The sequence below is a fragment of the Ipomoea triloba genome, chromosome 1 (genome assembly GCF_003576645.1).
Source record: "Ipomoea triloba cultivar NCNSP0323 chromosome 1, ASM357664v1".
Classification (NCBI taxonomy): Eukaryota; Viridiplantae; Streptophyta; class Magnoliopsida; order Solanales; family Convolvulaceae; genus Ipomoea; species Ipomoea triloba.
In genome coordinates, this window is record NC_044916.1 from 710,336 (window position 1) to 732,503 (window position 22,168).

A 22,168-nucleotide genomic window follows, 5' to 3' on the forward strand; every position below is an offset into this window, starting at 1 on the left:
TTTCTTGAAGCAAATTCAATTGCAGGATTTTCAAAGGCATTTATTCCATTTAGGCGAGTTGAAATTATCTCTTGAAGTTGCTAGTAGTTGTAGGGACCAAAGCATAGTCTTTGTATGCCCATGTGACTTGAAATACGAGGAACTTCTCAGGAAGATCCATAGTATTTGCTATTCCTAAATTAGCCAAAATAAATAAATAAATAAAAGAGCAGTTACATATTTTATCACAATAAGCATTTTCCATATGGGGAGAAACACAGAAAGGTATATATGCTCGCACCTATAATAGTTAGTCTTGAATGTGGCTTAGTAGGCCAATCAAGAATGTTGTACAGGACCTGTCATTAGAGGAGAAAGAATGATGGATATAGTGATATACAATTTCCAGGCTTACAGAAACCTAATCTAGGCTAATTCTGATGATCATAATTACCGATTGGTTCCTGGTTACTAGAAGATCAAGTTCATCAATAAGAAGAATACAGGGGCGGCTATCCTCTTTGACACGCTCAGTTTCATTTAAGAATCTCTCATTTAAGAGCTTAAGAGCTTTCTTCCAACCAACTCTATGTCAATTTAATGCTTCATAAATAACCTGAAAACCATATAATTTTACTTGGGGAAAGTTGCCAGAAGAAGTGTTGCTTTTGCTTTTTCAAATTCTGTCAACTTGTGGGATCTTACATTCTCTGGTATTTTCTTTGCTCCTATTTTTTGAAGTTCGAAAATTCGCCCCTTTCGTGAATTCTACAGTAATGATAGAGAAGCAATTAGTCTTCTTCTTTGGGCTATATCAAGTATTGAGCTTTATAAATGCAAGCATACCACGGCCAATGGATGAGTTGGTAATTGTCTTCTATTCAATAAATTATGATTATTCTCCTCTTCATATTCTACATCATCTTCACTATCTGAGCCAAAAGCTTCAGCAGAATTCCATTCCCTATCACTCTCAGCTTCCTCACAATCCTATTGCATACATAAGAACCTCAATTACAGCAAAATTCAAGCCAATATTGATATAATATAATCTTAATAAACATTTGTTTTTCAATGAGATCTTACCTCTTCGCCATCATCAATGTCTGCAATACGCTTGAAACTATGCCAGTGTATATCATATTCATATTCACATAGAAATACGTCACCTGGAAAATTCTTTTGGAGTCATAATGTAGCAATGTCTGATGATAGATTCCATCTACAGAAGAGAATCATTAGAAGACTATCAAGTTTCAGGTGTCAGATCTAAATCATCATAACAAAATCTTAATCTTAAATCATCAATCAATGCTCTTCATTCATGATAACAAGTATGCAATGGGAAACAAGATACAAATGGTAATCTGAAAACAAAAGCCAGGAGAAGCAAAAGAAAATTAGGAAAACAATTACAAACACCCACCAGAGCAAGTATTTAAGAAAATTACCTCAGCATCCGCAAAGTCATTCGTTCCATAGAGCTCTCTTCTTATTGCCACTCCTAAATTTTGCATACAGATTCTAATTCCCACTCCAATATTATTTCCCTCTCGAGGTTTACAACCATGCAACATAAAGTCAGAAACCACATCTAAAAGCAAGTTTTGCATGTATATGATGCATCATTTTAGTGGTTATTGTAATTAAGGACAAGCTTGAGTTATGCAACATTAGGCTAAAAAGAAGTAGCAAATACCATGGCATGATCCTAAAACTGTGTTTCAAGCCGGAGCTCCCTTTGTTTCAGTTATATCAATAGCACCTTTCTTTATCTCCTTAACATCAGGTAAGGACCTCGGTTGGTCCCCATGATTAACATCATAAACACTGATTTTATTGATAAAGAAAATATTGATAGTGTAACATACCTTGTCCCAAACTTTAAATCCCTTCAGCAAAGTCATATTCTACCTGAATTCCAACTTTGAGCCAACATTTTTGCTATCCTGTAAATCCAATCATATCGTACTCCTTTCTCTGGTGCATATGAAGAACGCTTCTCCTAACAAGGCCTAGATATCAAAAGAGAAGTAATGCAAGGATAGCAAACGGTTTCATAAAATATCTTCCCTTTTTTCCAAACATTGCAACATTTTCAATTTTTCCACATAGGGCTGATTTGGATTCTTGTTCAAAAATGGGTATTTCTACAACCAACAGCCTATTTCATAATTTGATTATAAATTGAGAATCTATGCACATATCAGTTTATAATAACCCAAACATCTCATGGATGGACAGTATTTTATCCTGTCATCACCGGATAACAATAAGGAAAAACAAAAAAAAGATAAAGAAGGATGATGAGGAATATAATAAAAAAAAAAGAAGAGAAAATCACAAGAATTATAAGAATGAGAGTGAAGAGAATGAATGGAAAATAGTATGCAAATTATTAGTGAAGAGAATGAGAGTGATGACAGAAGAGAATGAGAAAGAGGAGTTTGTAGGATAAAAAGGAAAAAAGATAGAGGAAGGTCAACAAAGAAAAAATGAGAAGGGATGAGAATGATAGTGAGTAAGAAAGGATGCAAAACATGAAGGACAAAAGAAGGAAAGAAAGAGAGAAACAGATAAGGAAGATGGGAAGGAGGAGAAGAAAATTAAGAAGCAAAAATAGGGGGTGGAATAAAAAGAAAGAACAAGATGAATATTAGAAAGAAAAAGAGAATAAAATGATAGTAAGGAGAATGAATATGAGTTTAAGAAAGAGAAGAGAAAAATAGAAGCAGTAGACTAAAAAAACGAGGAGAAAGAGTTCAGAAAAAAAAACTAGGAAAACACAAAAGATGAAGGAATATGAATAATGAAGAATGAGGGTGAAAATGACGAGAAAGATAAACGAAAAGAATAAAGAGAACAAAAAGAATAAGATGGACGAGGATAAAAGATAAAAAGCAAAAGGAGGAGGACAAAAGGAGAAAGAAGGGGAAGAGAAACAAAAAAGAGAAGGGATGATGAGAATGAGAGTGAGTAAGAAAAAAAAAAGAAAAGGAAAGAAGTATATCAAACTAACCACTAATATGAATTGAAGTAAAAGATAACAGAAGTGAATAAAAGGAGGAAAGGAGATAGAAATTGAGACGAAGATGAGAAAGAGGAGAAGAAGCAGGAATAAAAGGAAGTAGCATTAGACTAAAAAAAACGAGAAAGAGCTAGAATAAAAATATGAAGAAAAAACATAAGATGAAGAAATATGAACAATGAAGAATAAGGGTGAAAATTACGAGAAAGATAAACAAAAAGAATAAAGAGAACAAAAAGGAGAAGGTGGTGGAAGAGGATAAAAGATTGAAAGCAAAAAGAGGGGAATGAAAGGAGAAAGAAGGGGAAGAGGAAACAACAATGCAAGAGAGTGAAAAAGAGAAGTTTGGAGAATAAAAAGGAAAAAGAGAGTAGAATAGTAGGTTAAGAAATGAGAAGAAAGGCGAAAAGATGAAGAATGAAGAATTTGAAGTCAAATATAACGGAAAAAAAAAAAAGAGAGACAATGGAGAACATGAAGGAAAAAAGATGTGTATCAAAGAAGAAAAGGAGATAAAAAATGAGAGGAAGATGAGAAAGAGAAGGAGAAGAAAAGGAAATAAGAAAAGAGAGAGTATTCTAATAAGAAAGAAAATGAATATGAGGACAAGGAGGAGAAGAAAAAAAGAGTAGCAGTACTAGAAAAAACGAGAAAGAGCTAGAAGAAAAATAGGGAGAGAAAAAAAACGCAGTTGGACAAAAGATAGAAAGCAAAAGGAAGAGGACAAAAGGAGAAAGAATGGGAAGAGAAACAAAAAGACAAGGGATTGAAAAAGAGGAGTTTGGAGAATAAAAAAGAGAGGAGTTTGGAGAATAAAAAAGAAAAAAGATAGAGACAGAGAGAGAGAGGTCATCAAAGAAAAAACGATTAAAATAAGAGTGAGTAAGAAAGGACGGAGAACATGAAGGAAAAAATAAGGAAAGAAAGAGAGAAACAGATAAGGAAGATGGGAAACAAAAGAAGAAAATTAAGAAGCAAAAATAAGGGGTGGAATAAAAAGAAAGAACAAGAAGATGAATATTAGAACGAAAAAGAGAAGAAAAAGAGAGTAGAGTAGTAGGTTAATGAGAACAAAGGAAAAAAGATGAAAAATGAGGAATTTGAAGTAAAAGATAACGGAAAAAAAGAGACGATGGAGTACATGAAGGAAAAAAGAAGTGAATAAAAGTAGAAAAGGAAAGAAAATGAGAGGAAGATGAGAAAGAGAATAAGAAGAAGAAAAAATGGAAGTAGAAACAAAGAGAGTATTCTAATAAGAAGAAAGAGAATGAATATGAGGTTAAGAACATGAATAAAAAAAAAAGAGTAGCAGTAGACTAAAATAAAACGATAAAGAGCTAGAGGAGAAATAGGAAGAAAAAAACTAGCAAAAAACATAAGATGAAGGAATATGAATAATGAAGAATAAGGGTGAAACTGACGAGAAAGATAAACTAGAAGAATAAAGAGAACAAAAAGAATAAGGTGGACGATGATAAAAGATAAAAAAGCGGAGAAAGAAGGGGAAGAGGAAACAAAAAGACAAGAGAGTGAAAAAAAGGAGTTTGGAAAAAAAAAGAAAAAAGATTGAGACAGAGAGAGAAGGTTAACAAAGAAAAACGAGAAGGGATGAGAATGAGAGTGAGTTAGAAAAGATGGAGAACATGAAGGAAAAAAGAAGGAAAGAAAGAGAGAAACGGATAAGGAAGATAGGAAAGAAAAGATGAAAATTAAGAAGCAAAAATAGGGGATGGAATAGAAAGAAAGAACAAGAAGATAAATATTAGAACGAAAAAGAGAAGAAAAAGAGAGTAGAGTAGTAGGTTAAGAAATGAGAAGAAAGGCGAAAAGATGAAGAATGAAGAATTTGAAGTCAAATATAACGAGAGAAAAAAAAGAGACAATAGAGAACATGAAGGAACAAATATGTGAATAAAAGAAGAAAAGGAGATAAAAAAATGAGAGGAAGATGAGAAAGAGAAGAAGAAGGAGAAGAAGAAGAAGAAGAAGAAATAAGAAAAGGGGGAGTATTCTAATAAGAAGAAAGAAAATGAATATGAGGACAAGAAGGAGAAGAAAAAAAGAGTAGCAGTAAGACAAAAAAAAAGGAGAAAGATCTAGATGAAAAATAGGAAGAAAAATATAGGAAAAAACATAAGATGAAGGAATATGAATATAATGAAGAATAAGGGTGAAAATGACGAGAAAGATAAACGAGAAAAATAAAGAGAACAAAAAGGAAAAGGTGGAAGAGGATAAAAGATTGAAAGCAAAAGGACGAGAACAAAAGGAAAAAGAAGGGGAAGAGGAAACAAAAAGACAAGAGAGTGAAAAAGATGAGTTATGAGAATAAAAAGGAAAAAAGATAGAGACAGAGAGAGACAAAGAAAAAACAAGAAGGGATGAGAATGAGAGTGAGTAAGAAATGATGGAGAACATGAAGGAAAAAAGAAGTAAAGAAAGAGAGAAACGGATAAGGAAGATGGGAAAGAGAAGAAGAAAATTAAGAAGCAAAAGTAGGGGGTAGAATAAAAAGAAAAGAACAAGAAGATGAATATTAGAACGAAAAAGAGAAAAAAAGAGAGTAGAGTACTAGGTTAAAAAATGAGAAGGCAAAAAGATGAAGAATGAGGAATTTGAAGTAAAAGATAACGAATACATGAAGGAAAAAAGAAGTGAATAAAAGGAGAAAAGGAGAAAAAAAGAGAGTAGAGTACTAGAAAAAAAGAAAAAAACTAGGAAAAAACATAAGATGAAAGAATATGTATAATGAAGAATGAGGGTGAAAATGACGAGAAAGATGAACGAAAAGAATAAAGAAAACAAAAAGAAGAAGGTGAAAGAGGATAAAAAGCAAAAGGAGGAGGACAAAAGGAGAAAGAAGGGGAAGAGGAAACAAAACNAGAAAGAAGGGGAAGAGGAAACAAAACGACAAGAGAGTGAAAAAGAGGAGTTTGGAGAATAAAAAAGAAAAAAGATAGAAACAACGACAGAAAAGGTCAACAAAGAAAAAACAAGAAGGGATGAGAATGAGGGTGAGTAAGAAAGGATGGAGAACATGAAGGAAAAAAAGAAGGAAACAAAGAGAGAAACGGATAAGGAAGATGGGAAAGAGAGTAAGAAAATTAAGAAGCAAAAATAGGGGTGGAATAAAAAGAAAGAACAAGAAGATGAATATTAAAACGAAAAAGAGAAGAAAAGGAGAGTAGAGTAGTAGGTTAAGAAATGAGAAGAAAGGCGAAAAGATGAAGAATGAAAAATTTGAAGTAAAATATAACGAAATAAAAAGAGACGATAGAGAACATTAAGGAAAAAAGAAGTGAATAAAAGAAGAAAAAAAAGAGAGAAAATGAGAGGAAGATGAGAAAGAGAAGAAGAATAAGAAGAAAAGGAGGTAGAAAAAGAGAGAGTATTCTAATAAGAAGAAAGAGAATGCATATGAGGACAAGAAGGAGAAGAAAAAAATAGTAGCAGTAGACTAAAAACAACGAGGAGATAGAGCTAGAAGAAAAATAGGAAGAAAAAAACTATGAAAAAACAGAAGATGAAGGAATATGAATAATGAAGGATGAGGGTGAAAATGAAGTAACGAAAAGAAGAAAGAGAACAAAAAGAAGAAGGTGGATAAGGATAAAAGATTGAAAGCAAAAGGAGGAGGACAGTAGGAGAAAGAAGAAGAAGAGAAACAAAAAAACAAGGGTGTGAAAAAAAGGAGTTTGGAGAATAAAAAGGAAAAAAGATAGAGACAGAGAGTGAGAAGGTCAACAAAGAAAAAACGAGAAGGGATGAGAATGAGAATGAGTATGAAAGGATGGAGAACATGAAAGAAAATAGAAGGAAAGAAAGAAAGAACAGATAAGGAAGATGGGAAAGCGAAGAAGAAAATTAAGAAGCAAAAATGGGGAGTGGAATGAAAAGAAAGATCAAAAGATGAAAAATAGAAGGAAACAAGAAAGGAGTTGAAGAGGAAAAATAAGACATGTTGAATAAAATAAATGGCATGAAAAAAGTTCAAATATTTTGGATGCCTATGGATTTTAGGTTGGATGTTATGCTACCCCCACCCCATTTACATCCTCCCGAAAAGGTTGTCCTAGAAATTAATTTTAAATAAACATTGCTTTTGGTAAAACCTTAGAATGTTATAACAAAAAGCTATATGCATTTGAAGATATGTTCTCATTAAGTTCAAAAGCACCAAAAAGTTGTCCTAGAAATTAATTTTAAAAACATTGTTTTTGGTAAAATCTTAGAAAGTTATAACAAAAAACTATATGCATTTGAAGATATGTTCTCAATAAGTTCAAAAGGATTGGGTGAACTGACCTCCGTCTCTCTTGATCAATCTTTAATTTAAACTGTACGCAAGAGCAACATCCAATAGCAAGAATCACCAGGCCCAAACTTATCCTACGAAGGATCCACTTTAGTGTTGATCAGTTGATGGTAAGAATGTCAAAAACTAAAAATATGATAGGAAAATATACTTTTTATAATTTGACAAAACTGAACCCATTCCTTCAATTTTTGTCAAATAAAGAATATAATGTACCAATTTCTTATGACTGTCATGAACGATAATTTCTTAATAATTTTTAAGAAAAAATCTATCAGTGAATCGTAACAATGTTAGATGCTTAAAATTGTAAGGGATGTGGTACATTTTATAATTTAACAAAATTGAAGGAATGGGTCCAATTTTGTCAAATTATATAATATACCACGTCTCTTATAATTTTTAGTGTTTGTTACGATAGCCATTATCTTCCTAATATTTAACATTAATAATAATAAAAAGAAAGAAATACCTTAAGTGATGATGGCCTATACATTGTCATGAAATTCACGATAAATGTATGCTTTTGATATATAGAGTTTGCCACAATATATCAAATTCACACTTCAATCAGAGCTTTCTCTTTCTATTTACTATAATGTCGCTTCAACAATGAATAATCAACTTATTATGCGTATGAGTTGCATAAAATAAAACATGGAGAAAAACTAACTTGGAGAGAATGTTAATCATACCACACTTTCAGGCTGAAGGTGAGAAAAGTTGCCACTCCCCCATTTTTTTTTCATAACTCAACTCTACCTGAAAAAATAAATAAGTTTGACCCTAACAATGAGTTTACAAGCATCATTTAACGTAAAATGGGATAAAAACATAAAACTGAAATCATTTTAACCTTCATATTGTAGTCACACTCATATATAAAATGCAGGATAAAACATATTGTAGTCACACCCATGGAAGTAAGCTTTCCAAAATTGGGTTGGTCCGTATGGATATTAAGGCTTTGGCTCTGGTCTATGTAGCATCCATGATCAGCAGCCATATCAACCAAAGTCCTTTGCTTGATCTCCCACACAGTCCTAACATGAGTACATTATACTCTGTATTAGCCAATGAATAGAGAGAAGAATATGAAGGACTAAAATGGATGGGAAAATTACTTGTAGATTAATTTAAGCTCGTCAGGAATTTCAGAGATTTTCTGCACAAATCCAACCTCATATATAATCTGGTTCTTAAGTGGTGACCAAAGACCCATCTCAGTTAAGTCAAGAAGAATATGTTTGTTTACCACAACAAATCACCATTGTCAAAAACAACAGTAGTTAGAATTGGAAAGGCAGCAAACTGAAATGTGAACTAACAGAATCTGGTGGGCAAAGAAACCTTAGCACTCTGTGGCTGTAAATGTTGGAAGTGTATGGCTCCAAGCATTCATTATTTCCAAGAAGTGGGCATTGGTGCTACAAGAAGGGAATTCCTTACTTCATTCTTTTCTATTATTGCTCGAAGAGCAACCCAATCCCATTGATTTGAGGGGGTGACTCCCCAAATATCTGGCTGGAGGGTACCCTGAACAATAAAATCAATCAATTTAATCAGAAACCTATCTACGGGTGTAACCATTGCAAAATCATATATAAACTCTGGCAAATTTAACTTGCAATGACTACTCTAACTGATTAAAGCAAAAAAACTGCAGAGTACTAGTCACTTAAATGTCTAAAAGCAGAAACACTAACATATACCTTGCTTATGGGACTACCCTCATTGGTTTCATAGAGGGCCTTCCTTTGCAGCCAAATCAGAAGAAGATTTCAAAGCATGGTAGTATATTGTTTCAAATATTTCTGTGTTTAGATCCTCGGCCTGCACATCAGATGTTGTATCAGAACAAAAGAAATAATGCATCAAGAAGAAGGAATTACTGTTGCATCAAGGTAGTTCACCTCTGGTGAATAAAATGCCATGCCAAGTAAAGTGAATGTGTCAGCAAGACCTTGGACACCAATCCCAATGGACCTGTGACGCAAATTAGAGTTCTTTGCAGTTTCGACGGGATAAAAGTTAACTATTTGGCTGTGTTATAATTTATAAATTTGGCTGTAATGCGTTCCTTCTTATTAATACAGGTTACTGCAATAGTTACATATGGAACAAGTCAAACCTCTGCCAGTTTGTCAAAATCAAAGTATCGATTTATAGAGCACTAAATATGTATCATGTGGACTCAAGTAAATTACCTTTTCCCTGAAAAATCGTGGCAAAGCAATTGAAGCCAGATTGCAGACCGCAGTTTCTGTTGGGCTTGTATACTCAATAATCTCAATAAGACTTAATAGTACCAAGATTTTGCTGGTTGCGTTTTTTGTTGCAAGAATCTTAGAACATTGAAAATAAGGTTAACTAATAACTAAAATGCAAATGAAGAATCAGATCAAGTCTTTAGCATATAAAGAGTATAAAACTAACCTTATATAGCATGTAGGGAGTACCAGTTTCTATCTGAGACTTCAAGATATCAAACCAAAGATTTTGTGCCTGTACAACTTTCTTTGCCTTGCCCTGAGTCCATAAAAAGCCTCAGAACCAAGTATCAAGAAAAGTTCAGTGTGTTTGAACAGTGTGACAATTACCTTTTTCTAATATTTTGTATAAAGTTTCTCAAATTCTTCATCGCAGCAATCTGCCAATCCTGGTGCCTCATTTGGACAAAATAAAGACCATTGCCCATTACTCTCTCTGTACTTTTCCATAAAGAGAACAGGAACCCAGAGAGCATAAAAGAGATCTCGGCAAGATGTTCTTCGTGAAAAAAGGAGCAACATTATCATGCCATCAATTATTTACTAACCAAAGCCTTATTACCCAGGAGACAAACCATTAGTTCAAATGTATGTAATGTTAGAGTACTATTAGGCTAGTCATACCTTCTCATTGAGTTCAAAAGGAATGGGTTAGCTGACCTCCGTCCTTCTTGATCAATCTTTAATTTAAACTATACACAAGAGCAACATCCAATAGCAAGAGTCACCATGCCCTAAATCCTCCTACTAAGAGACCACTTTCGTGTTGATCGTAAGAACGTCGAAAACTAAAAATATGATAGGAAAATATACTTTTTATAATTTGACAAAATTGAACCCATTCCTTCAATTTTGTCAAATTAAAAAATGTACCAATTCTTATGATTGTAGTACCCAACACTTTTACGAATTGGCATGAAAGATTTTTCTAAGAAAATATCTATCATGTGAATCATAACAATGTTAAAAGCTTAAAATTGTAAGGGACGTGCTACATTTTATAATTTAACAAAATTGAGGGAATGGGTTCAATTTTGTCAAATTATATAATATACCACATCTCTTATAATTTTTAGTGTTTAACATTGTTACGACGGTCATGAAAGTTTCTTCCTAATAGTTAATATTAATAACAAGAAAAAAAGAGAGAAAGAGTTACCTTAAACTAAGGGCTAACAGTTAAATGATGGACTGCCACAAACGTATGCTTCTGATCTATTGAGTTTGCCACACAATATATCAAATTCACACTTCTACGCATCATATGTGAATTACACTATATCAAATTTACAAAAGCAGATCTTTCTTTTTCTATTTAATATAATGCAGCTTCAACAATGAATAATCAACTTATTATGGGTCTGAGTTGCATGAAATAAATAATGGAGAAATACTGGCTGGAGAAAATGTTGATCATACCACACTATCAAGGACCCCTAGTGGAGGCCGCTAAAGGACAGAAAAATCGCCGCTCCCCCATTTTTTCATAACTCAGCTCACCCTGAAAAATAGTAATAATAATGATAAAGTAAGCTTGACAATAAGTTTACAAGCATCATTGAACATAACATGGATAAAACATGGAAATGAAATCAATTTAACCTTCATATTGTAGTCACACCCATATATAATGCAACAACCATGTATTGAAGAATATATATAATGAAGATAATATAAAAATGCACAAAAATGCAAAATCTACTTGTAGAGCAAAAACCTTTTGTTCATCAAAGTGTTATCAGTCTCTGGAACATGTTTCATTCTCAAAGAACCATTCATCCAAGCAAGTGTAGTTATCTCCAATAAATCCTGGAAAAAAAAAACAAAAAACAAAAAACAAAAATAAAAAATCGATACTTACATTTCAAGAGACTACTGCAAAGCAAGGAAGCATTGTCATATTAGCAAGTAATAGCAACTGATGATAAAAAGTTTCATGAAAGACTGACCTGCAAAGGCACCATCCAGACATGCCTTGCAGAAGTTATGGGCACATGTTGTAGTAAGAGGGTTAACCATACTTTTGTGGCAGTGAAGACAGCTTAAAGGCCACTTGTTTTTCGATTAGATCTTACCTCTTCGCCATCATCAATTTCTGCAATACGCTTGAAACTATGCCAGTGTATATCATATTCATATTCACATAGAAAAACGTCATCTCCTCCATTGTTTGCCTTGGAAAATTATTTTGGAGTCATAATGTAGCAATGTATGATGATAGATTCCATCTACAGAAGAGAATTAGTAGAAGACTAAAAGTTGATACAGGATGTATCTTTTTCTTCCATAAAAGATGTTCCACTTAAAATGCTCAATGCTCTTGGATTTGGTATCTGTTTTGGTGAATTATCAAGTGTCAGATCTAAATAATCATAACAAAATCTTAATCTTAAATCATCAATGCTGTTCATTCATGATAACAAGGATGCAATGGGAAACAAGATACAAATGGTAATCTGAAAACAGAAGCCAGGAGAAGCAAAAGAAAATTAGGAAAACAATTACAAACACCCACCAGAGCAAGTATTTAAAAAAATTACCTCAGCATCCGCAAAGTCATTCGTTCCATAGAGCTCTCTTCTTATTGCCACTCCTAAATTTTGCATACAGATTATAATTCCCACTCCAATATCCAAATCAAATTCCCCTCTCAAGCTTTACAATCAAACTAAATGTTCAGTACAACATAAAGTCAGAAACCACATCTAAAAGCAAGTTTTACATGTATATGATGCATCATTTTAGAGGCTATCGTGATTAAGGACAAGCTTGAGTTATGTAACATTAGGCCAAAAAGATGTAGCAAATACCATGGCATGATCCTAAAATTGTGTTTCAAAAGAGAAGCTTCTCACATGATAATCCCACGCCGGAGCTCCCTTTCTTTCAGTTATATCAATAGCACCTTTCTTTATCTCCTTAACATCAGGTAAGGACCTCGGTTGGTCCCCATTATTAACATCATACTGTCACAGAGACTAATTTTATTGAGAAAGAAAATATTGATAGCATAACATACCTTGTCCAGGGAGCAGGTTCATTATCATAGCGTACAAAAAGATACCGACAAACTTTAAATCCCTACATAGTAAAAAACAGACATTGTGACTGTACATGACATACGCCACCCTCCAAAAAGACACAATTCAGCAAAATCATCATTTACCTGAATTCCAACTTTGAGCCAACATTTTAGCTATCCTGTAAATCCCATCATATTGTACTCCTCTCTGGTGCATATGAAAAACGCTTCTCCCTACAAGGCCTAGATATCAAAAGAGAAGTAATGCAAGGGTAGCAAACAGTTTCACAAAATATCTTCCCTTTTTTCCAAACATTGCAACATTTTCAATTTTTCCACATTGGGCTGATGTGGATTCTTGTTCAAAAATGGGTATTTCTACAACCAAAAGCCTATTTCATAATTTGATTATAAATTGAGAATCTATGCACATATCAGTTTATAATAACCCAAACATCTCAAGAACTAGATCAAACTAACCACTAATATGTTTTCTAAGGTCGCATACTTATCAAATTGAGGATTTTCTAAAATTCATGGATGGACAGTATTTTTTTATCCTATCATCACCCTTGTGGCCTTGTCAATTGGGTCAAGAACAAAAATAGACAAAAGAAGAAAATGACGAAAGAAGGGGAAAAAAATAGAGAGAAAATGAGAGGAAGATGAGAAAAAAGAAGAAAGTGAAGAGAATGAGAGTGATGACAGAAGAGAGAAAATGAGAGAAAGATGAGAAAGAGAAAAAGAAGAAAGTGAAGAGAATGAGAGTGATGACAGAAGAGAATGAGAAAGAGGAGTTTGGAGAATAAAAAGGAAAAAAAGATAGAGGAAGGTCAACAAAGAAAAAATGAGAAGGGATGAGAATGATAGTGAGTAAGAAAGGATGCAAAACATGAAGGTCAAAAGGAAAGATAGAGAGAAACAGATAAAGGAAGATGGGAAAGAGGAGAAGAAAATTAAGAAGCAAAAATAGGGGGTGGAATAAAAAGAAAGAACAAGATGAATATTAGAAGGAAAAAGAGAAGAAAAAGATAATGAAAAAAAAAGAGACGATGGAGAACATGAAGGAAAAAAGAAGGGAAAAAACGAAGAAAAGGGGATAGAAAAAGGGAAGTAGAAACAGAGAGAATTCTAATAAGAAGAAAGAGAATGAATATGAGATTAAGAAAGAGAAGACAAAAACAGTAGCAGTAGACTAAAAAAACGAGGAGAAAGAGCTAGAAGAAAAGTAGGAAGAAAAAAGACTAGGAAAACACAAAAGATGGAGGAATATGAATAATGAAGAATGAGGGTGAAAATGACGAGAAAGATAAACGAAAAGAATAAAGAGAACAAAAAGAATAAGGTGGACGATGATAAAAGATAAAAAAGCGGAGAAAGAAGGGGAAGAGAAACAAAAAGAGAAGAGAGTGAAAAAGAAGAGTTTGGAAAATAAAAGAAAAAGAGATAGAGAGAAACAAAAGGTTAGAACGAAAAAGATAAGAAAAAGAGAGTTGAGGAGAATGAGGAGAAGTAAAATATAATGGAAAAAAAGAGACAATGGAGAACAAGAAGGGAAAAAAAAGAGAAAAAAAGAAGAAGAAAAGGAGAAAGAAGGGGTTGACGAAACAAAAAGACAAGAGAGGAGTTTAGAGAATAAAAAGGAACAAAGATAGACAGGGAGAGAGAAGGTCAACAAAGAAAAAACGAGAAGGCATGAGAATGAGAGTGAGTAAGAAAGGATGGAGAACATGAAGGAAAGAAATGGAAGAAACGGATAAGGAAGATGGCAAAGAGAAGAAGAAAATAAAGATGCAAAAATAGGGAGTGGAATAAAAAGGAAAAACAAGAAGATGAATATTAGAACCAAAAAGAGAAGAAAAAGAGAGTAGAATGCGAAAAGACGAAGAATTTGAAGTAAAAGATCATGACAAAAACAAAAGAAACGATAGAAAACATAAAGGAAAAAGAAGGGTAAAAAGAAGAAAAAGAGATTGAAAATGAGAGAAAGATAAGAAGAAGAAGAAGAAGAAGAAGAAGAAGAAGAAAAGAAAGTAGAAACAGAGAATGTATTCTAATAAGAATAGAAAGAGAATGAATATGAGGTTAAGGAGAAGAAAAAAAGAGTAGCCATAGACTAAAAAACGAGGAGAAAGGGCTAGAAGGGTGGAATAAAAAGAAAGAAGAAGATGAGTATTAGAACGAAAAATAGAAGAAAAAGAGAGTAGAGTAATAGATTAAGAAATGAGAAGAAAGGCGACAGGATGAAGAACGAGGAATTTGAAGTAAAAAGATAATGAGAATAAAAAAGAGATGATGGAGAACATGAATGAACAAAGAAGGGAATATAAGTAGAAAAGGAGATAGAAAATGAGAGAAAGATGAGAAAGATAAGAAGAAGCAGAAAAGGAAGTAGAAACAAAGAATGTATTCTAATAAGAATAGAAAGAGAATGAATATGGGGTTAAGAAGGAGAAAAAAAAAGAGTAGCAGTAAACTAAAATAACGAAGAGAAAGACCTAGAAGAAAGGTTGGAAGAAAAAAACGGAAGATGAAGGAATATGAATTATAAAAAATGAAGGTGAAAATAAAGAGAAAGATAAACGAAAAGAACAAAGAGAGCAAAAAAAAGAAGGTGAATGACGATAAAAGAAAGAAAGCAAAAGGAGGAGGAGAAAGGGAAAAAGAAGGGGAAAAGAAACAAAAAGACAAGAGAGTGAAAATGAGGAGTTTGGAAAATAAAAATGAAAAAAGATAGAGACAGAGAGAGAGAAAGTCAACAAATAAAAAACGAGAGAAGGGATGAGAATGAGAGTGAGTAAGAAAGAATGTAGAACATGAAGGAAAAAAGAAGGAAACAAAGAGAGAAACGGATAAAGAAGATGGTAAAGAGAAGAATAAAAATTAAGAAGCAAAAATAGGGGTGGAATGAAAAGAAAGAACAAGAAGATGAATACTAGAACGAAAAAGAAAAGAAAAAGATAGTAGAGTAGTCGGTTAAGAAATGAGAAGAAAGGCGAAAAGATGAAGAATGAAGAATTTGAAGAATAAGATAACGAAAAAAAGAGACGATGGAGAACATGAAGGAAAAAAGAAGGAAGAGAAGATAGAAAATGATAGGAAGATGAGAAAGAGAAGAAGAAGAAAGAAAGAAAGAAAGAAAGAAAGAAAGAAAGAAAGGAAGTCGAAACAGAGAGAGTATTCTAACAAGAATAGAAAGAGAATGAATATGAGGTTAAGAAGGAGAAGAAAAAAAAGAGTAGCAGTAGACTAAAAAAACGAAGAGAAAGAGCCAGAAGAAAAATATGAAGAAAAAAACAAGGAAAAAACAGAAGATGAAGGAATATGATTAGTGAAGAATGAGGGTGAAAATGACGAGAAAGATAAATGAAAAGAATAAAGAGAACAAAAAGAAGAAGGTGGATGAGGATAAAAGATAGAATGCAAAAGGAGAAAGAAATGGGAAAAGGAAACAAAAAGACGAGTGAAAAAGATGAGTTTGAAGAATAAAAGGGAAAAAAGATAGAGACAGAGAGAGAGAAAGTCAACAAAGAAAAAACGAGAAGGAATGAGTATTTGAGTAAGAAAGGATGGAGAACATGAAGCAAAAAAGAAGGAAAGAAAGAGAGAAATGGATAAAGAAGATGGGAAAGAGAAAATGAAAATTAAGAAGCAAAAATAGGGGATGGAATAAAAAGACATCACAAGAAGATGAATATTTGAACGAAAAAGAGAAGAAAAAGAAAGTAGAGTAATAGGTTAAGAAATGAGCAGAGAAGGCGAAAAGATGAAGAATGAAGAATTTGAAGTAAAGATAACGGAAAACAAAAAAAAAAAAAAAGAGACGATGGAGAACATGAAGGAAAAAAGAAGGGAATAAAAGTAAAAAAGGAGATAGAAAATGAGAGGAAGATAAGAAAGAGAAGAAGAAGATGAAAAGGAACTAGAAAAAGAGAGAGTATTCTAATAAGAAGAAAGAGAATGAATATGAGGATAAGAAAGAGAAGAAAAAAAGAGTAGCAGTAGACTAAAAAAACAAGAAGAAAGAGCTAGATGAAAAGTAGGAAGAGAAAATCAGAATATGAAAGAATATGAATAATGAAGAATGAGGGTGAAAATAAACGAAAAGAATAAAGAGAATTAAAAGAAGAAGGTGGATGAGGATAAAAGATAGAAGGTAAAAGGAGGAGGACAAAAGGTGAAAGAAGGGGAGGAAAAGAAGAAAATTGAAAAGCAAAAATAGAAAGCAAGGTTGATGAGGATAAAAGATAGAAAGCAAAGAGAAACAAAAAGACAAGAGAGTGAAGAAGAGGAGTTTGGAGAATAAAAAAAAAAAAGAAGAAAAAAGAATAGAGAGAGAGAGAGAGAGAGAAAGTCAAGAAAGAAAAAACGAGAAGGGATGAGAATGAGAGTGAGTAAGAAAAGATGGTGAACATGAAGGAAAAAAGAAAGAAAGAAAGAAAGAGAGAAACGGATAAGGAAGATGCGAAAGAGAAGATGAAAATTAAGAAGCAAAAATAGGGGGTGGAATAAAAATAAAGAACAAGAAGATGAATATTAGAACGAAAAAAGATAAGAAAAAGAGAGTAGAGAAGTAGAGATTAAGAAATCAGAAGAAAGGCGAAAAAAAGGAAGACTGAAAATTTTTTCCATGAAATTCATGACAAATGTATGCTTTTGATATATGGAACTTGCCATAATATATCAAATTCACACTTCAATAAGAGCTTTCTCTTTCTATTTACTATAATACACAGCTTCAACAACGAATAATCAACTTATTATGGGCATGAGTCGCATAAAATAAATCATGGAGAAAAACTAACTTGGAGAGAGTGTTAATCATACCACACTTTCAGGAACATTGTTAGGCTGAAGAAGAGAAAAGTTGCCACTCCCCCATTCTTTTCATAACACAGCTCTACCTGAAAAAATAAATAAGTTTGACCCTAACAATAAGTTTACAAGCATCACTTAACGTAAAATGGGATAAAAACATAAAACTTAAATCATTTTAACATTCATATTGTAGTCACACCCATATATTAAATGCAAGATAAAACTATAATATAAAAATGCACAAAACCTTCTTGTAGAGTAAGAGCCTTTTTGTTTATCAAATTGTTATCATTCTCCGGAACATGTTTCATTCTCAAAGAAACATTCATCCAAGCAGGTGCAGGTATCTCAAATAAATCCTGAAAAAACAATAAACAATTTAAAAACTGTTAGTTACTAATATAACAATGCTTCATTGCTTTGCAGTAGTTTGAAATGTAAGTTGAAGGAGATTAAATAGAAGATGGGAATAAGAGGAAATGATAGCGGCAATGGGGAGCTACTTTGAGCATGGAAGTATCAACAGTGAACTTGATACCATCAGCCGCTGCACGTGATCGAGAGAGTACATTCCAGTTTTCAGACCCAGCGTGTCCGTGTAAGTAAGGTAGTCGATCAGAACACAAAGACAAATCAGATCGGAGATATGAAGTGATATAAACTCAGACCAAGCATAAAAATGCATGGAAGTAAGCTTTCCAAAATTGGGTTGGTCCATATGGATGTTAAGGCTTTGGCTCTGGTCTATGTAGCATCCACGATCAGCAGCCATATCAACCAAAGTCCTTTGCTTGATCTCCACACAGTCCTAACATGAGTACATTATATTCTACATTAGCCAATGAATAGAGAGAAGAATATGAAAGAATAAAATGGATGAGAAAGTTACTTGTAGATTAATTTAAGCTCGTCAGGAATTTCAGGGATTTTCTGCACAGATCCAACCTCGTATATAATCTGGTTCTTAAGTGGTGACCAAAGACCCATCTCAGTTAAGTCATGAAGAAGATGTCTGTTTACCACAACAAATCACCATTGTCAAAATACAACAGTAGTTAGAATTGGATAGGTAGCAAACTAAAATGTGAACTAACAGAATCTGGTGGGCAAAGAAACCTTAGAACTCTGCGGCTGTAAATGCTGGATGTGTATGGCTCAAAGCATTTACTATTTCCAAGAATTTGGCTTGTTGAAGCAGTGGGAATTAGTGCTGCAAGAAGGGAATTCCTTCATTCTTTTCTATCATTGCTCGAAGAGCAACCCAATCCCATTGATTTGAGGGGGTGACTCCCAACATATCTGGCTGGAGGGTACCCTGAACAATAAAATCAATCAATTTAATCAGAAACCTATCTACGGGTGTAACCATTGCAAAATCATATATAAACTCTGGAAAATTTAACTTGCAATGACTACTCTAACTGATTAAAGCAAAAAAACTGCAGAGTACTAGTCACTTAAATGTCTAAAAGCAGAAACACTAACATATACCTTGCTTATGGGACTACCCCCTCATTGGTTTCATAGAGGGCCTTCCTTTGCAGCCAAATCAGAAGAAGCTTTCAGAGCATGGTAGTATATTGTTTCAAATATTTCTGTGTTTAGATCCTCGGCCTGCACATCAGATGTTGTATCAGAACAAAAGAAATAATGCATCAAGAAATAATGCATCAAGAAGAAGGAATTACTGTTGCATCAAGGTAGTTCACCTCTGGTGAATAAAAAACCATGCCAAGTAAAGTGAATGTGTCAGCAAGACCTTGGACACCAATCCCAATGGACCTGTGACGCAAATTAGAGTTCTTTGCAGTTTCGACGGGATAAAAGTTAACATCAATATGTAACTATTGCAGTAACCTGTATTAATAAGAAGGAATGCATTACAGCCAAATAGATAAATTATAGCATCAAGAAAGTTATGAAGCAATTACTTATGGAACAAGTCAAACCTCTGCCAGTTTGTCAAAATCAAAGTATCGATTTATAGAGCACTAAATATGTATCCTATGGACTCAAGTAAATTACCTTTTCCCTGAAAAATCGTGGCAAAGCAATTGAAGCCAGATTGCAGACCGCAGTTTCCGTTGGGCTTGTATACACAATAATCTCAATAAGACTTAATAGTACCAAGATTTTGCTGGTTGCTTTTTTTGTTTCAAGAATCTTAGAACATTGAAAACAAGGTTAACTAATAACTAAAATGCAAATGAAGAATCAGATCAAGTCTTTAGCATATAAAGAGTGTTAGGAACATCATGTAATAGGTTTTGATGATACCAACTGTTAAGTAGAAATCCCCAAGTCCCGATACATAGTCAAAACGCTGTAAGTTCGACAAGTAAACCAAGAGCGAAAATACAACCGGGTAACTTTGAGCTCAACTCGGAAAATATTTAAGCTTGAGGTAAATTTGTTTGAACATCTTAGAAGTCTCGTGTTGTAATCATATAGACAGATTAGAAGAAAGCATGGGACAACACTGGAGGAATAAGGGTCTGCGAGACATCAACTAAGTCTCGAGACATAAGCAGAGTTCGAGAGGTAGGACCTCTCGATACAGTTATCCAGTTCGAGACATAAACAGAGTTCGAGAGATAGACCTCTCGATGCTTGGGTTCGAGACATCAAAACAATCGAGACATCAACCTTGGTCTCGATAAACTGACACTTCTCCAGTAATGCTGAATGACGGTAAGGAAGCATACTTAAAGTTTGGAGAAGAAGAATATCATGGAGATAGAGGTGCCGAACGTGAGGATTTCAAAATGGGCGGAAATGGATGACACGTCAGATTTCCACCACAAACGGTCAAAAGGTGCACCAATACTGAAGTGGTCTGATTCCCTACAAACAAGGAATAATGGGAATATAAAAAGAGTAACTTTTACCAAAAGACGAAAGTGGAGCATGGACTCAAGAAAGTGAACTATGGAATATTCACTACAAGACAAGAGGTTCAAGTTACAAGATCACCACTCCATGAAATATGCTGAAAATATGCAAGACCCATGATCAGCATGGGAGACAAATTTCAAACGGAATAATTTTCCCTCCAACGGAATTATTCCTCAACTCTCATATAAAAAGGACGTGAAGACACGGGGGAAAAGAGGGTTAGAAAATTCGAAAGAGGTGTCTGACTAAAACGTTCAAGTGCAAGTGCTTAATTTGGAATATCATCCTGATATTCAAAACAGCGAGAAAACACATCTTAGTGTTTAAGAGAGTTACAAAGCTTAAACTGTTATATATCTAGAAGGTGACCGAAGCTGCTCTACACGAAGTTGATTCAACGATAGCTTGTGGTCAGATTGGAGTCTGTTACATTCAACTGTGACAACCAAAAACACCTTGCTTTGGATTAAGCAAGAGAGGTGGAGTAACCTGGCAGCTGTCCGAGTGAAAGAAACCTGAGGCTTGACGCGGGCTTGGTGATCAAAGGTCAAGTGCTCGAGAGGTGGAGTACTGGAAGCGGGGAGAAAGACCTTGGAGAGGCGGAGTAACCTGGGAGCTGTCTTGTGAAGATCCTGAGGCTTGACGCGGGCTTGGTGATCAAAGGTCAAGTGCTCGAGAGGTGGAGTAACAAGAAGCGGGGCGAAAAACCTGAGGCTTGAGGCGGGCTTCGTGATCAAAGCTCAAGCGCTCGATATTGTACTAAAAAGGGAAGTTTTTAGTGCAATCCTTCCAGGAAGTTTCTGGAAGAAGAGTGGACGTAGGCGGGTTGGCCGAACCACTTAAAAATCTCTCTTGCATTTACTTACTGCTTTTATCTCTCGCTAACCTCTCGATTGCACTACATATAAACACACCTCTCGAACTAACTCAAACTCGTGCTAACTAAAAGGGGATAACATTTCCGCTGCGCATAAAACTTTGTCTTCACTTCGTGAGGTATCGAACCTAAACATCCTAAGTTCAATACACACGAGAGGTCGAAAAGATTTGCAATTTCTTATACAAGTCTATTCACCCCCCCTCTAGACTTGTACCCCATCCCCTTGGGACCAACAAAGAGTATAAAACTAACCTTATATAGCACGTAGGGAGTACCAGTTTCTATCTGAGACTTCAAGATATCAAACCAGAGATTTTGTGCCTGTACAACTTTCTTTGCCTTGCCCTGAGTCCATAAAAAGCCTCAGAACCAAGTATCAAGAACAGTTCAGTGTGTTTGAACAGTGTGACAATTACCTTTTTCTAACATTTTGTATAAAGTTTCTCAAATTCTTCATCGCAGCAATCTGCCAATCCTGGTGCCTCATTTGGACAAAATAAAGACCATTGCCTATTACTCTGTACTCTTCCATAAAGAGAACAGGAACCCAGAGAGCATAAAAGAGATCTCGGCATGATGTTCTTCGTGAAAAAAGGAGCAACATTATCATGCCATCAATTATTTACTAACCAAAGCCTTATTACCTAGGAGACAAACCATTAGTTCAAATGTATGTAATATTAGAGTACTATTAGGCTAGTCATACCTTCTCATTGAGTTCAAAAGGAATGGGTTAGCTGACCTCCGACCTTCTTGATCAATCTTTAATTTAAACTATACGCAAGAGCAACATCCAATAGCAAGAGTCACCATGCCCTAAATCCTCCTACTAAGAGACCACTTTCGTGTTGATCGTAAGAACGTCGAAAACTAAAAATATGATAGGAAAATATACTTTTTATAATTTGACAAAATTGAACCCATTCCTTCAATTTGGAATATGCTACTCCCCCCCCCCCCC

At 34.2% G+C, this 22,168-nt stretch overlaps 2 non-coding genes and 2 pseudogenes across 2 annotated transcripts; all 4 read right to left on the reverse strand.

The window, feature by feature from the left end:
• Nucleotides 1-893: 893 nt before the first annotated feature.
• LOC116029490 lies at nt 894-11,759 on the reverse strand (annotated as a pseudogene).
• Nucleotides 1,081-1,158, reverse strand: LOC116002543. Its single transcript, XR_004094495.1, has one exon. It is a non-coding gene; the product is annotated as a small nucleolar RNA snoR28 (small nucleolar RNA).
• Nucleotides 11,683-11,760, reverse strand: LOC116002521. Its single transcript, XR_004094484.1, has one exon. It is a non-coding gene; the product is annotated as a small nucleolar RNA snoR28 (small nucleolar RNA).
• An 84-nt stretch (nt 11,761-11,844) lies between these two features.
• LOC116029530 overlaps nt 11,845-22,168 on the reverse strand; it is a 13,529-nt pseudogene continuing 3,205 nt past the window's right edge.